Source organism: Leuciscus leuciscus (genome assembly GCF_965113295.1).
Source record: "Leuciscus leuciscus genome assembly, chromosome: 12".
NCBI lineage: Eukaryota > Metazoa > Chordata > Actinopteri > Cypriniformes > Leuciscidae > Leuciscus > Leuciscus leuciscus.
In genome coordinates, this window is record NC_138736.1 from 17,344,372 (window position 1) to 17,355,419 (window position 11,048).

General features: G+C 35.7%; 1 protein-coding gene across 8 annotated transcripts in view; it reads right to left on the reverse strand.

Moving 5' to 3' along the window:
• The window catches only part of epb41a (erythrocyte membrane protein band 4.1a), a 74,247-nt gene extending 66,986 nt beyond the window's left edge, over positions 1-7,261 (reverse strand). For 2 of the 8 annotated variants that reach the window (XM_082186707.1, XM_082186706.1), the window contains exon 1: positions 7,060-7,257. The gene's annotated coding sequence lies outside the window, so the exon portion shown is untranslated. Of the gene's footprint in view, positions 1-7,059 lie in introns of all 8 variants that reach the window. The other 6 variants (XM_082186709.1, XM_082186711.1, XM_082186708.1 and 3 more) reach the window with 5 other exon arrangements.
• Between the last annotated feature and the right edge of the window lie 3,787 nt (positions 7,262-11,048).

An 11,048-nucleotide genomic window follows, 5' to 3' on the forward strand; every position in this document is an offset into this window, starting at 1 on the left:
TCAATAACTATCACAATTACAGAGTAATCAAGTAAGCACAGAAACAGTTTTCGATCAAAGTTAATAATCTCAAAACTGCCAAATATTGGCAGAATAATTAGTCTATACATATATATAGGCCTATATATATAGGATATATATCAGTCTGTATATATCGGCCTATCAATGCTCAGACCAAATGCTGATGATTGACAAAGTAATAACAAGTTTCAATAATCACCAACTACAGTATGTGTGGATATTCAATAGTGTAGCATCACTGTAATTAATTAAAACAGAACAACATTAAACTTCTAGACTATACTCACTTTTACTTACAAACATTAAGCTAATTTGGAGATTTAAGTGGAGGAGACATTCCAGCAGACACAGATCTGTCTTTCAAAAACAAACATTTGAACATTTTCATAGAAATGTATTATAATATAATATATATGTATATATACTGTATAATGTAGGCTATACAGTTTGAGACCATTCTCAAGCCAGCTGACAATGCTGTGTGTCAATAATAAGTAGGCTATGTTGCCCCCATGTCAACAAGCTTGGCCCCCCATCTGGCCCCCCAAATTTGGAATCGTATCGCACCAAACTATTTTTTGAAACTGGGTGCAATGTCCAGTTTTTCCTGTGGCGGTAGTGATAAAAAGAGTAATTTATTGTGCCATAACATTTTAATCTCTGCTAAGAAGAAATTGCTCGACGACCAATGCAGAAAAGCAAAATCACATGAAGAGGCTGTGAGTATTAGAGTATAGCCTAGAGTTCATGAATGATTTGTCACTTTGTCTGCATTTGCTCAAATAGTTGTAAAATGCAATCGGGGGAATGTCTAATAAAACCACAGCACTTTGTGCAACACTTAACTGTCATTAGATAACTGTGTGTGTGTTCCGTAAATTTATGCTATGACACAGCTTTTAAGCTGAACTTAAACATGTGTTTATGACATACTGTATTTATTACAGGTTAAAATAGCAGAACAAAGGGTTTTTTCACATATTTGAGGTTATTTTTCACTTATTTAAAAAGTGCCACGTGTCAAGTGTCGTCTTTTAAAAGAAATCAAACTTAAGTCTGTGCTCTAAATCATTCAAGATTTACGACAGTTTAAGTTGGAATTCGTTTTTCAGGTATATAGGCTCAAAAATGTAATAAATGTGACCCTGGACCACAAAACCAGTCGCATGGGTCAATTTTATGAAATTGAGATGCATACATCACCCGGAAGCTGAATAAATAAGATTTCCATTGATGTAGCCTATGGTTTGTTAGGATAGGACAGTATTTGGCCGAGATATTTGAAAATCTGGAATCTGAGGGTGCAAAAAAAAGCAAAATATTGAGAAAATCTCCTTTAAAGTTGTCCATTTATGTTGGCGATTGTGCTGCATTCACTCACAAAAATACACGTTTTATATATTTATGGTAGGAAATTTACTAAATATCTTCATGGAACATTATCTTTGCTTAATATCTTAATGATTTTTGGCATAAAAGAAAAATGTATAATTTTGACCCATACAATGTATTGTTATATATTGCCACAAATATACACGTGCAACATGTGACTGGTTTTGTGATCCAGGGTCACAAATGGATTATAAATACAGCATAAATATAATTTAGTACCATAAAATCCCTTAAAAATACAAAATATGAAATGAAAAACATTATCAAACTAAAATATAGGCTAGTACATTAATTTCATTGAATTATTTTTTTTTTTTTTACCCTCATTATAATTATCGTCCTTGGTGTGAATGGGCCTTAAGGGAGTGAGAAGAATATGATGAGTGCTGGAAATCTCAGGTTAAATCCCCAGCAATAACAGCTTCAGCACTGGAATGCTGCTTTTTGATTGGCTGGCAGGGTCAGGAGCTGCTGAGTGGGCATAAAAATGGGAAGTGCGAATCTCACAAGAGGCACAGCTCTGTGTGACATTACATTTATACACACACACAAATACATTCACACCTGCAGTGGCACAAAACTGACACTTTCAGTTCAGAGGTGAGTTTTGACCAAAATAAAAAAATACAGACATGAGTAGTTTTATATCACAGTAACGGTATCTACTGTATGATATGTGTGATGATGCATACAAAGCTATTGTATGACTTCAGATTATTTGGACTATTGTGAAAAAGTTTAGCTTTTTTTGGTGCTTGACAGCTCCAGCCCCCATCCACTTTCATTATGTGGAAAAAAGCAATGTGAACATTCTCCAGAACATCTGATTTTGTTTACCAACGAAGAAAAAGTAATACAAGTTTAGAAATGTCTTTCTTTGAGGTTGGCATGAGGGTGAACTAAGCATAATTTTCATTTTTAGATTAACTATTCTTTTAAAATGCACATGCAAACAATTTTGGCTCTTGATCAGATACGCAACAAAAATGTCTTCCTCTGGAGGCATCGTCTCATAATCGCTTCTTCTTCATTCATACCTACCACTGATGCCACACTAACAGAGGTACTTTGGGGCTACGGTGACAGTAAACAATTGAAAGACAGAGTAAACAGTGTAGTAGAAAGCCTAAGTGATGTGCGCTTTTGTAACTGGATGCAGAAAGTGAGCTTAAGACTGGAAAGCAGCTTTAAAATTAATCGGGGTCCTGTGCGGGATTAGAGAGAAGCTCTCTCTCTCTCTCTCTCTCTCTCTCTCCTCTCTCTCTCTCTCTCTCTCTCTCTCTCTCTCTCTCTCTCTCTCTCTCTCTCTCTCGATGTGCTAATGTAGAGAGAGCAAGCATCTGGATCTCACTGTCAGTTGTTGTTGCTCTGACTGTCGTGTTGTTCTCCATCTTTAGATACCCGGTTTTTGCTCACCCTGGGCTCAAGGACAGAAGCCAGCTGTGAATGACCCAGAAAACTCTAGCCAGAGCAAACCCGATTTACATTACTATAGAAATTAGAAACATGGAGATGGTATATCATCTTTTGCCCAATTAAAGCTTAAGTGTGTTTTTTTTATTTATGTATTTTTTTTTACGTTTAAATATGCGGAGACTGTAAGTAAGCTATTAGCAGGCTGACTTCCTGAATACATTTACATACACTTTAAGATTCAGTCGAACAAACTAAATAATTGGTCTTTTTAAAATGTCATATAAATGCTTTATTACGAATAAAATAAAGGCAAACTTACAAACCTACATAATGTGACTGTAGCTTGGCATTAAATTAACTTTGATTGTGATTAATCTGAAAGAAAGAGCTTTAAATACTTTAAAGGGCTGTATTTATTCCCTTACAGTCATTTTTTCAGGCCACAAAATATGCTAATAATATATGTAGTAAACAGTGCTGCATGAGGAGGATATATTTAAAATAATCCAATATTTCAATTCAAATGTATTTCCAACCATAAAATACATTTTAGGTAAACGCATTTTGGGCAATAAAAATATATTTATATTTTATCAATATTTAAATATGTTTAATAAATATATTAAAAAAAGAAATAGAAAATCTATTTTAGTAGTAGGCTATATTTTTGGCCATTTGTATACATTTTGAAACATATATGAAAATATGTTTTAAAATATTTTTTTTGCCATATGGAATCCTTAAAATATTTAATTACGTCTTATCTATTAGTAAGCTATTTTCTGTGATTGTGTGGACACTTCCGATTCATTTGCCGCCATAGGCAGATAATAGGAATAATAACAAAATGCTGTAAATTATCAAATAATTCGCACTACAAACCAGTTTGTTTATGATTACGTTAATAAATTAAAATAATATAATAACAACTAAAAGTTTGCAATATTAAGCAGCATAACAGACAGCTCAAATAAATGGAAGTGGGTGAGACTGAAAGCCTTGATACAATGAAGTTACAATGGCCTGTTATTACGCTAGGAATAAGGTGAATACTTTGACATGAAGACTGTAGCTCTACATTACTACACAAAACCCGCTGCAGCCTGATTATAATTACGCATGTAATTATAACCAGCAACCTATGTCCATAACCTATGTAACCAGCAACCATGCAGGACATTTTAACAACAACCTACTGTAGCAACACCCTCACAACAAACAACCTAGCATTTTGAGTTTTGTATAGGTATTGAAGCACCACTCACATTTTCTTACAGGGGACCTATTATGCAAAATTCACTTTTATAAGGAGTTTGAACACAGATGTGTCCCCACAGTGTGTATAAACAACCAGCCTATAATAATAATAATAATCTACCCAGTCCTTTTTTATAATCCCCATGAATCATAAACAGTCTCTCCGAACGAGCGGTTCCAGATTTCCCCCTACTCTTACGTGAGTGTAAGCCCCGCCCAAGACTTGTGACAATCTGCCCTATTAGCTTAGCTCCTCCCCTGAGTGAGCTGTACACAGTCCGCCATGTTCATCTCCTCACCAGAGCATTTAACAGCAGCATTCAAGTAAGAAATGTATTCTTATTAAAGCTAGTTATTTAATCAGGGAAGTGAGTGATTTTCAGTTTTTCTTTTGTTGTTTGGTTCATATTAACAGCAGTAGGTACTGTATATTACGCTGCTTTCACTTTAATACACAGATCTAATATAAACATGAGATTTATTTCCCTGCTGTTTACGTTCACTGACATAACATGTTTGCGAACTTTGTGTGTTTTTGACTAAAATTGTTTTCGTAATTCCATTTGGTGCCATTAATGGTGGCAATAGCCAACAATACATTGTATGGGTCAAAATTATCGATTTTTCTTTTATGCCAAAAATCATTAGGATATTAAGTAAAGATCATGTTCCATGAAGATATTTTGTACATTTCCTACCGTAATAAAACATTTATTTTTGTGAATCATCTTCTGATTCCAGATTTTCAAATAATTGTATCTCGGCCAAATATTGTCCTATCCTAACAAACCATACATCAATAGAAAGCTTATTTATTCAGCTTTCAGATGAAGTATACATATATCTCAATTAAAAAAAATTGACCCATGTGACTGGTTTTGTGGTCCAGGGTCACAATTTACCTTTAAAGACCCAATATTTAAATACACACAAGCTTCCAGTAAGACAAAGATTTGATAAACCAAATTAAGCAGCCAATTTTCAGCAAACTGCTGATAGACAGACCAAATGTGACCAAACTAACAAGATTGAGAGGTTCCTCTTGGGACCACCGAAGGGTAAGTGGCTTTAAAGGAGGCGTAAACTTGCACACACACTGGGGCTCAGGAGGATGTACTCAGAACAATCAAACCAATCAATGACCACATGGTCGCACAGGCCGCCACAGTGCACCTGATCTCCATGGACACAAAACGGATGGGGGCGGTCACTCGAGGCAGCGAGAATAAAACAGACATACAGAAGCAGAAAGACACAACGGAGAGCAGAAAGACAGGAAAAAGAAGAACATAACAGAAGAAGAAAATGAATCAAAAGAAACTTGATTTAGGGGAATAAAATGTTTGCAACTTATAGGGCTGCGTTTCACAAAAGCATTGTGAGCTTCCAATCGTAGAGAGCATTGGTTGCATCTAGCCTACATAGAATTTTGAGAAACGCAGATCAATGAGAAACCCAGGGCCCTGAACAATAACACTTCAACTATTAACACTACAGGTGTGCATGGGCTAATGAACACACAGAAGAACTTATAATGTAATTCTGCTAAGAATGTCTAATTCAGCATCACCAGCAGCGCAAAACACACACACTCTGATGAACCCTGGTGATGTGTTGAACTACCATCTGGGCTGAATTGCATTAAATGCAGAAGTTGTTGGGCCATCAAGAAAACACGTCAGGAAAGACCTTAAAAGGAACCATAACTGTGCCTACTTCCCATTCACTTATAAACAGATATTCCTGAGTGCCTTTGCTGCATGGCAGAACAATAACAAAGACCATGCAAAGAACATGCGCGTTCAGAAAATCACATCAGAGAGAACATTGTTGCTTTTTGCACAAGGTGCTTTTTATTACACATCTCTGTCATTTTTTTTTTCTTCTTTATACAAATACATAGGAAGGCTTACAGCACATCCAATTTATAAATGGGGTTTGATTGCATAACATTTCTGAATGGGCACAAGCTGAGGCTAAAGCCTCAGAAACAATAAAGTGAAGGTAGCTATTAAAATAGCAAGGCCTCTGGGTTTGAATGCAATGCAATGCAAAGTATCCAGAAGTCACAGCATATGATTTGTTGACTTCAAGACTGTTAGTCTTTATGACAGATCCAGTGTCAGGGCCTCTAAATATCATAATATCAGCTTTACAGTACACAGACTGATAATGCAATGTATAAAGTGAAACTGCAAAATCTGATCTAATCTGATTTTTTTTTTTTTTTTTTTTTTATGTAATGCAGCCAGGTTAATTCTGTCATATTAAATAATATTGACTCAATCAATAAAACAAGTTTAGAAAGAAAGAAAGAAAGAAAGAAAGAAAGAAAGAAAGAAAGAAAGAAAGAAAGAAAGAAAGAAAGAAAGAAAGAAAGGTAACTTGAGCGCCTTTTAATTTGAGGATAGATTTTCAAATTATCTAACCGCGTTATGCACAACCATCTTTAGTAATAAACACTGACATAGCAATATAATATTGTTTACAGTAAATAACGTTACGTTACACCTGCATGAAGTACACATACGCTTTATCCTGATACAGCCTCACGGGACAATTTCCCACGACACGACACGACCGAACGGACATAAACTACACAGAAATGAACCCTTTTCCTGACGTACATTGTTGTATACTAAATCAAAGCGCATGATAAAATTGAAAACATTTGCCATGAGTGTCTTAAACTATCCAACATATGTGAGTATACGGACAGCCCGCCAACAGTGCACCGAAACAAAACAATAAATCAGAGCGCTCATCAATCGACTATAACTTTAAAACGTCTGTAGTTTTTTGACAGCTGTCGATCAAAATGCTTTGATATTGATAATCATAGTGCGTGAGCAGGTGCGCGTGAATGGAATGTCTGAAAATGGCGCCGAATGTGAAAAAAAAAAAATGTCAACATATTCCCGTCCTCGCGAGCATCACACAATACATAATCCAGCAGCAAGATTCCCCTCTTACCTTTCCCTTAATTCATCAACGGGTAGAAGTAATCCACTACAAAATATCCTGAAACCGCTTTTCCACAGATATCACACAAGCAAAACCATGTACAAAATTATCCAACCTTTTTTTAAAACGCTGTATAGATTCTAGTAAAAAGGGGGGGCTATCTATGCAATGAGCCAAGCGTATTTGTAAAAGCGACCAATGGGAGGGGAGCAGAGGTAGACATGAGCCAATCAGATGTGAGATCACTGAGCTTCGGTCCCTGGCGCTAAGGCTGCAGCAGCATCGTAACCAAGGAGACTTAGAAACGGGATCAACTGGATTCGTTTAGTAACTGTTTAATTTCAGCTGCTACTTTGTTTCCAAATTAGGCATGACTGACTAAAAAAGGAACAATATTTGATCAGCTTTTAGCTTATTATTGTTTATCTCCCATATCAAATGCGTTGCAAATTTCAGGTGAAAAAAAGTGTTTAGTGTTTGACTCAACTGGATGATTTTAATCTCAGACACTTAACGTTACATAATAGGTTCTGCTGTTTTGTGATAGTGAAATCAACTTGTTCTTCCACTGAAAATGTAAATATTTGATCTCGCTTTATGTGTCTTTAACTTCTATGTAGCCTACTAACATTTCAGTTAAATTTGATACAATTTGATCATTTGATACAATGCAGTTATTGTGTGCATAGGCTACATGTTTTTACATTGTACTTATATATAAAAAAACTATAAAAAAAACTACTTCTTGACAGAACCTGAGAAGTTGGTGCCAGCTGTTATTACAATAACAGACATTTTCAGTTCAAAGTCTGAAGTATTGTCTCTTGGCGCATTTGGCAATATTAATGCCTTGCCCAGTTTCCCATTTAGGTGGTCAGCTGAAGGGTTCTGTTATTTGGGAATTCATGTCCCTGCAAACTTAAATAGGCTATAACATCTTAACGTGACGTAAACTGTGGTAAACAAAAACAAGGTGTCCGTGTTACAATGTAAGTATACATTTAAGTACTGAGTTATCATAATTAACTACATGTTACTTGTTAGGGTTGGGCTGAGGGTGTGGTTTAGCGTTAGTTGCATGTAAATATGCACAATTTATACTATTTACTAAAGTAACAGTAGTCAACATTTGAAGTGGATCAAAAAAGTACATCAAAGTTGTCCAAAGACTAGAATGGGTATTGTTCAAAATTCATGTATAACTTTTGATGAAAGGTTAATCCACTTCAAATGTTGACTACTGTATATGTAACATGTAACAAGGACTCCGTAAAATAAAGTGTTACCATGCTCACCTACAATTTTTTTTATGTAAGTACATAGTGGTTAAAGACACTTAATATAAATTGTGACCAATTGTGTGTGTGTGTGTGTGTGTGTGTGTGTGTGTGTGTGTGTGTGTGTGTGTGTGTGTGTGTGTGTGTGTGTGTGTGTGTGTGTGTGTGTGTGTGTGTGTGTGTGTGTGTGTGTGTGTGTGTGTGTGTGTGTGTGTGTGTGTGTGTGTGTCATTTTTAAGAAAAGAGAAAAAATGAATTATAGTGCCACAAATCTCAGATAATAACTATCTGGTGTAGTTCGGGTTCAGATACATCAGATATATGAGGTTTCGCCTGCTATTAATGGACATATAATGTCTTCATAGGATTGTAAATCTCAGCATTTTGTCTAACCACACAATAATCATGACTGGAGGGTTGGGTGTGTTCCCTCTGCCCTCAAAACAAGCCCATCATCCATCACTACTAGTAAATAATGCATGATGGTGCCGCCCTAGTAAATGCACACACAAAAAGAGCAAGTGCACTTTTGTTTGTTCACATTTAGGCCTATTTGTTTTGTAAGCATTCAGCCAAGAATAATAATAAAATAAAACATTTGAAAAATGTCACAAATATGTATTATTGTTTTTGTTAAAATCTAAGAGGGACCTATTCAGTAGAAGACTGAAACAAAACTTGATCTTTTATCAATGGATATATGGATCTCTGTCTGTCACTTTCTAATGTGGTTTCCCACATCAGGAGCATTGGCCCTTCAAGTTCCCATGGATAATGTAAAGGACAGGTGCTTTGCAATACATCTGCTAAAACAAAGTGACAGCACCAACCAGACAGTCAAAGTCCCCAGAGATGGTCGCGACAGAGAGGAGACACACACACCCCACCCCACCCCGTCCCACCCCGTCCCTCTAGAACCTTCTGCATCTCCTCCCCACCCCCAGATCTTCTCCATTAACAGCTGTGATAGTGGGCACCAGCTGGGCACGAAACCCCTAATTACTGCTCTGTCAACCACCACAGCATTAGTCAAATATCTCTAACCTGACAGGCCATAGGAGACCTCCAACTGAATGAATGATGTCATGTCAGACATGCTCACACCAATATGGCCAAGAGATTTTGGGGATCGTTAGTGCAGCCAAAAATTGTCAACACACTTGCTGTGTTTCAAACACAACCTATTACACCCATCATCCATTACAGGGATAGGGTCTTTAGTCATAACATTACATATACACATAGTAATGAAGATAACACTTTTGTAATAACTATCATAAATAACATGAAAATACAGAAAGTAGAAAGAAAATAAAAATATAATGAGTATTACGCACAACAAAAGCATTGATGGCATTACAATGTACAAAGTCCCTGTGTTTTCATATGTCAAAGATTGGACCTATTTGCATTGTAAATTGTGCAATGTTCATCATAACTGTTCATATAAAAAATAACAATAATAAATGTGGACGTATATTTATTAATAATATTATAAGCATTATTTTCTCTTAAAGTCCCCCTACAGTCAATAGTTTTATCCCTTAAAACTCATCTTGGATCACCAAAATGACATATGTAAGTGTTTTTTCCTTGAAAAAAAAAATATTTCTTCATGCCTTAAAATAGCTTGAATGTAACTCAAAAACCCTTGCTTCATTTAGTATACGCAATTCTATGAATATGCAAATTAGCCCCGCCTCCACTCACTCATGCCAGCTCAGTTGACAATCACTCATTGACGTGATTGGTTACAAAGTAGTTTGTGACGTCAGAAACACCAGCGATTTCAAACGCGTTTTTGAGACTGTATTTGGTTCACTGCCGTTTTAAAGAGAAAATACTCAGCAATGGTGTTGACTTATGAATTTGCACATGGTTTGTCTTAAAGGGATAGTTCACTTTGAAATTAAATTTTGGTATGTTTTAGCTTACCTCAAGGGCATCCAAGATGTAGGTGTCTTTTTTTCCGCAGTAGTTTCAATTTTGATATTTTTAGGTCAAACCGTTCTTGTCTGTCAGTCATATAATGCAGGTCGATGGTCACTGTCTCAAAGAGCAAGCACAGAGTCCAAATTAAAACAATTCCCCATCGTCAAAATTAAACAATTCCCCATCGTAAGTACACAGTGATGGCCCAAGACACGAAACGAGCGGTTTGTGTGAGAAAACGAACAGTATTTATATCGTTTTTCTTGAACACAGTCCAAATGATCTGAGAGCGCGGGCGGGTATAGATATATACACTAGATGTCGCATTGGCTAACTGCGAAACCGACATCTAGACATATAAACAACATTAAAAGCTTGATTTTCACCACAGGGGGTCTTTAAAACTGTGACATAATGTATGTTGACTTGTATCTGTTGTCATTTCTGTTGTAAGCTCAGTTGTTGTTAAATAGGCTAATATATTTTCCAGGAGTTCCAAGAGACTCGAGGATCTCATTGCTCAGAGGTAAGATAGAATAAGTCATAGTTGTAAGACAATAACAAAATATAAAGTTTAACAGTTGGGCATCACACAAAATTAAAATATTAAATAAAATAAATATTAAATATATAAATATTTTCTAATTTAAAAATAGATTTTATTTATCAAATAACTGTTTAATAAATGTTATCACATCATATATTGTTAATGATGAATTATATCAATATAAAATCGTGTTTTTTTTTGTTGGAAATGTTGTTCAAAAGTGCGTACCACACACACACAAA